This window comes from Centroberyx gerrardi, chromosome 1, assembly GCF_048128805.1.
Source record: "Centroberyx gerrardi isolate f3 chromosome 1, fCenGer3.hap1.cur.20231027, whole genome shotgun sequence".
Lineage (NCBI taxonomy): Eukaryota > Metazoa > Chordata > Actinopteri > Beryciformes > Berycidae > Centroberyx > Centroberyx gerrardi.
The window spans coordinates 38,871,589-38,878,364 of record NC_135997.1 but is presented as its reverse complement, the minus strand read 5'-3'; positions in this window follow the sequence as shown (position 1 = coordinate 38,878,364).

Below are 6,776 nucleotides of genomic sequence, written 5' to 3'. Positions count from 1 at the left end.
TTAGACAATAATAGAAAAAAAGAATCAAGGAGCTCATTGAGTCAAACACATTTACATTTCAGCCATTTAAAAGATAAGGACTTTAACAAGTAATGCAGTCTGTCTGAATATTGAACACAATTAAAGACATATAAACATGTCACAGTTTGTAGTCATTTTGGTGTGCAAAAGCTGACTTTTTTCATTTGACTAATGTTGAGATGGGAGGAAATGCGCCGACTGTGGTGAAGTTCCCCTACTTGCAACCTTTTTGTTTTTTTCAGTTTTGCAGGCCTTTACGAACATGGAAAACTCCATATTCACCTCCAAAGCACATGCAATGATAGGAGGAGGCCAGAATGAGTATTTTGAGGTACAGTTTGTCCCATACTGATGTAATTTTTGCTTGTAGGAGGTGATTTTCTTATTTTACCCATGTTGAATTTGGGGGGAAAAAGGCATTGTCCACACCAATACTGATGTTTCTCCCCCGTGTCCAACCTACAATCAGCGGCCGACCAATTCACACTTTACCGTGCATTGTTTTTAGGAATGTCGCATTTCTATCAGGTGAAATGGGGTTGGGGGGTGCTCTGAAGTAATTTGCATGATGGAAAAACAACTTGCCAGTGAACTCTGTTTAACATGGTTAAAATGTTTTTGTGTCACTTTATTGGATTATCTACTTCTCCTTTTGTACAAAATGAGACAATAATAATTAGACAATAATAGAAAAAAAGAATCAAGGAGCTCATTGAGTCAAACACATTTACATTTCAGCCATTTAAAAGATAAGGACTTTAACAAGTAATGCAGTCTGTCTGAATATTGAACACAATTAAAGACATATAAACATGTCACAGTTTGTAGTCATTTTGGTGTGCAAAAGCTGACTTTTTTCATTTGACTAATGTTGAGATGGGAGGAAATGCGCCGACTGTGGTGAAGTTCCCCTACTTGCAACCTTTTTGTTTTTTTCAGTTTTGCAGGCCTTTACGAACATGGAAAACTCCATATTCACCTCCAAAGCACATGCAATGATAGGAGGAGGCCAGAATGAGTATTTTGAGGTACAGTTTGTCCCATACTGATGTAATTTTTGCTTGTAGGAGGTGATTTTCTTATTTTACCCATGTTGAATTTGGGGGGAAAAAGGCATTGTCCACACCAATACTGATGTTTCTCCCCCGTGTCCAACCTACAATCAGCGGCCGACCAATTCACACTTTACCGTGCATTGTTTTTAGGAATGTCGCATTTCTATCAGGTGAGATGGGGTTGGGGGGGGGGCTCTGAAGTAATTTGCATGATGGAAAAACAACTTGCCAGTGAACTCTGTTTAAAATGGTTAAAATGTTTTTGTGTCACTTTATTGGATTATCTACTTCTCCTTTTGTACAAAATTAGACAGTAATAATTAGACAATAATAGAAAAAAAGAATCAAGGAGCTCATTAAGTCAAATAAATTTACATTTCAGCCATTTAAAAGATAAGGACTTTAACAAGTAATGCAGTCTGTCTGAATATTGAACACAATTAAAGACATATAAACTATCTGCAAGGTTCCTTGCTTGAGTGGGTGAAGGGTGTGGTGATAACATGATAAACATGTCACAGTTTGTAGTCATTTTGGGTGCAGGGGTCGAGGAGGTTGATGGTTGCCTTGCAAAGGCTATAAACTAAATATAGGCACAGTACCAGTTGTATTTTTATATTCAGTTTTTGGCTTTTCAGTGTTTTGATGCAGCGCAGACAGATTCGTAATGTAGGTGGGCCCTCACTCGACATCTCTGCCACGTGCACTGTTGTATAAGTTGTATACGTTTTCAGTTCATCTCTGCGACGTGGACTGTTTGTCCACTGTTGTTGTATAAGTTGTTTATTGTTGTTTGTTTACTAAGAGTTTTCAACCAAAAAAACCAACTGTTAGACCTAGTCTATGAGCACGTTTTGGTTGGTGCCTATTTGCAATGACATTTTTCCAGAACTTTCCTAAGGGTTTTGTGTGGGCTAGGCTAGGGAACAAGGATGACAACCAGGTTGATGCCGGCATCATCCTCTTATAACGCCCGAACTGTAAGTGGTACAGCCAGGAAATTCGGTGTGCGTGATCGTCTCTTCCCACTGCGCGTGTGTGTTAGGTTTGGTTTAGAACTCTTTAGTCTGGCCTCTCACCCAGGGGTTCTCCAGCATGGTTCAACCCACCGGGACACACTCCTGCCTTAACAAACAGGAATGTGCACTGATGGGTAGAACCATGCTGGAGAGTCCCTGGGATCACAGTGGCACGCAAGCCTCCACGCCACGTCAAGGCAGAGTCCGTGTGGAGGTTTTTTTTTTTTTATGAACAATGAACTATGAACTGTTTTTTTTACGAACAATGAACTATGAACTCTTTTTTACAAACAACTATGAACAGGGATGTTAACCAGCATGATGCCGGCATCATCCTCTTATAACGGCCGAACCGTAAGTGGTACAGCCAGGAAATTCGGTGTGCGTGCTGGTCTCTTCCCACTGCGCCTGTGTGTTAGGTTTGGCAGCCCTAGCTTCTTCCTTTGGTATAGCTGCCGTAGACTCCCCATTCAAAAATGGAGGCTAAATCTGACAAAGTGCCCACTTCAGGATGATTCATTGTCGAATAACTTTTTTTCTGAAGGTCGGAGAGACCTGGGACCAAGGCGCATGTATAGGATGTCGGGCAAGCCCGACACGCCAGTCTTGGCCCCGAGTCTCTACGAGCTTCGGTTCGGGAGATACCGCTTTTGCACCAATAGTGGTGCGTGCCTCCAAGGTTCGCAAGAATCCAACGTCCCAGCCAAATTGAATAACTTTTGATAGGAAGGTCATACAAAGGTGGGAGTTGGTGCGTTGGGCTCGTCTGGTTATTGCGGCCACTCTTGATGTGGGTTGGGCGGGGCTTATTAGGGCTAGGTTGGGTTTAGGTTACAGGTAAGGGGATGATAACAAGGATCAGTTGGTTGAGGCTCAGTTATCCTTGAATAACTTTTTTTCTGAAGGTCGGAGAGACCTGGGACCAAGGTGCATGTATAGGATGTCGGGCAAGCCCGACACGCCAGTCTTGGCCCCGAGTCTCTACGAGCTTCGGTTCGGGAGATACCGCTTTTGCACCAATAGTGGTGCGTGCCTCCAAGGTTCGCAAGAATCCAACGTCCCAGCCAAATTGCACAAAGTGGCAAGTCCAAAATCCTCCCCCCAGAAAGTGTCTAGGAGCAGGTTTCAGGCCATTTGGAGTCGACTGGGAAATGTTTGTAGTGAATTTCTTTTTGTGTCTCTAGTATGGGTTTTGCACTTGGGTTATGGACTGAATTGTGACTTTGTTGGGTTCAGGCACGGGGAAGTGTGTGTGACTAGGTTGGGTTCAGGCACGGGGAAGGGAGTGTGACTCGGTTGGGTTCAGGCACCGGGAAGGGAGTGTGACTTGGTTGGGCTCAGGTACCGGGAAGGGAGTGTGACTTGGTTGGGTTCAGGCACCGGGAAGGGAGTGGTTGAGGTTATAGAGTTTGGGCCTGTGTCAGGTCTAACAACGGTAGCAGAGGAGACCCATGGAGTAGTTAAGTGTCATCAGTGGAACAGCTAAGTGTCACCCATGGAGCAGGCAAGTGATATGCTCTTGTACATTAGGACTCTTTAGTCTGGCCTCTCACCCAGGGGCTCTCCAGCATGGTTCAACCCACCGGGACACACTCCTGCCTTAACAGGAGTGTGCACTGATGGGTAGAACCATGCTGGAGAGTCCCTGGGATCACAGAGGCACGCAAGCCCCCACGCCACGTCAAGGCAGAGTCCGTGTGGGGGGGGGAAATGATTATTCTTTTTTTAAAAACAAAAGAAAAAACAATGTGCTGCCTCTCCTTCTGGAGGACTTATGCAAAGAATAAACAGGAGAAAAAACAATGTGCTGCCTCTTCTTCTGGAGGACTTATGCAAAGAATAAACAACAAGACATACTGAATCATTCAATAACAGTAAAACCACTAGCAGCAGTCTCAGAGACTAACAGACAGTGCAACAGTACCATCAAGTGACGACATTAGAAAACAGCAAGACATGTTGAATCATTCAATCAACAAGGATAACTAAACTTGATAAAGACACAGAAGAAAATAGAGAAATCAACTGCAATGAAATGAGTCATTGTCTTTATCACAAGGCTACCAAAAATAATATGTTTGAGGGACATGGAAAAGTCTTGCCTAATATTTACTATGAAGGTTAAACTATTGCAATTGTGCCCACTGTGGAAGTTTTGAGGTAAGAAATGATGTCTGAATGCCCGTGCTGACAAGACTTGTTTATGGAGATTAGAAAGGTTATTAATTAGGAAGCTGACCTTGTAATTGTATAGTAAGACATGTCAGACCACCAATGACGATGTATACGACGTCCCTTGTTATTTTTGTATTAATTTTATACTGTGAAGTTGCTGTATATTTACAGCAACTTTTATAATGAAAAACTGTCTGGAACATGTATACTCCATGTATTGAATTAATTGAATGAACTCAATATAGTTGGCACTATCCACCCTTCGTAGGCTCTTTAGTCTGGCCTCTCACCCAGGGGCTCTCCAGCATGGTTCAACTCACAAGGGCACACTACTGGCTTAACAAACAGGAGTGTACCCTGAAGAGTAGAACCATGCTGGAGACGACAGATGACAGATGACAGAGGCACGCAAGCCCCCACGCCACGTCATGGCAGAGTCCGTGTAGGGGGAAAATGATTATTCTTATTTTAAAAACAAAAGAAAAAACAATGTGCTGCCTCTTCTTCTGGAGGACTTATGCAAAGAATAAACAACAAGACATACTGAATCATTCAATAACAGTAAAACCACTAGCAGCAGTCTCAGAGACTAACAGACAGTGCAACAGTACCATCAAGTGACGACATTAGAAAACAGCAAGACATGTTGAATCATTCAATCAACAAGGATAACTAAACTTGATAAAGACACAGAAGAAAATAGATAAGTCAATTGCAATGAAATGAGTCCTTGTCTTTATCATAAGGCTACCAAAAATAATACCTTTTTTATTATTTTTATACTGTGAAGTTGCTGTATATTTACAGCAACTTTTATAATGAAAGACTGTCTGGAACATGTATACTCCATGTATTGAATGGATTGAATTATCTCAATAAAGTTGGCACTATCCACCCTTCGTAGACTCTTTAGTCTGGCCTCTCACCCAGGGGCTCTCCAGCATGGTTTAACCCACCAGGACACACTCCTGGCTTAACAAACAGGAGTGTACCCTGAAGAGTAGAACCATGCTGGAGACAACATATGACAGATGACAGAGGCATGCAAGCCTCCACGCCACGTCAAGGCAGAGTCTGTGTGGGGGGAAAATGATTATTCTTTTTTTAAAAACAAAAGAAAAAACAATGTGCTGCCTCTTCTTCTGGAGGACTTATGCCAAACATAAACAGGAGCAAAAACAATGTGCTGCCTCTTCTTCTGGAGGACTTATGCAAAGAATAAACAACAAGACATACTGGCATGACATTTCAGACCACCAATGACAATGTATACGACGTCCCTTGTTATTGTTGTATTAATTTTATACTGTGAAGTTGCTGTATATTTACAGCAACTTTTATAATGAAAAACTGTCTGGAACATGTATACTCCATGTATTGAATGAATTGAATGAACTCAATAAAGTTGGCACTATCCACCCTTCGTAGGCGCTTTAGTCTGGCCTCTCACCCATGGGCTCTCCAGCATGGTTCAACTCACCAGGGCACAGTCCTGGCTTAACAAACAGGAATGTGCCCTGATAAGTAGAACCATGCTGGAGACGACATATCACAGATGACAGAGGCACGCAAGCCCCCACGCCACGTCATGGCAGAGTCCGTGTGGGGGGAAAATGATTTTTTTTTTTTAAAAAACAAAAGAAAAAACAATGTGCTGCCTCTTCTTCTGGAGGACTTATGCAAAAAACAAACAGGAGAAAAAACAATGTGCTGCCTCTTCTTCTGGAGGACTTATGCAAATAATAAACAAGACATACTGAATCATTCAATAACAGTAAAACCACTAGCAGCAGTCTCAGAGACTAACAGACAGTGCAACAGTGCCATCAAGTGACGACATTAGAAAACAGCAAGACATGTTGAATCATTCAATCAACAAGGATAAATAAACTTGATAAAGACACAGAAGAAAATAGAGAAATCAATTGCAATGAAATGAGTCATTGTCTTTATCACAAGGGTACCAAAAATAATATGTTTGAGGGACATGGAAAAGTCTTGCCTAATATTTACTGTGAAGGTTAAACTATTGCAATTGTGCCCACTGTGGAAGTTTTGAGATAAGAAATGATGTCTGAATGCCCATGCTAACAAAACTTGTTTATGGAGATTAGAAAGGTTATTAATTAGGAAGCTGACCTTGTAATTGTATACTAAGACATTTCAGACCACCAATGACAATGTATACGACGTCCCTTGTTATTGTTGTATTAATTTTATACTGTGAAGTTGCTGTATATTTACAGCAACTTTTATAATGAAAGACTGTCTGGAACATGTATACTCCATGTATTGAATGGATTGAATGAACTCAATAAAGTTGGCACTATCCACCCTTCGTAGGCTCTTTAGTCTGGCCTCTCACCCAGGGGCTCTCCAGCATGGTTCAACTCACCAGCACACATTACTGGCTTAACAAACAGGAATGTGCACTGGTGAGTAGAACCATGCTGGAGACGACAGATGACAGAGGCACGCAAGCCTCCACGCCACGCCATGGCAGAGT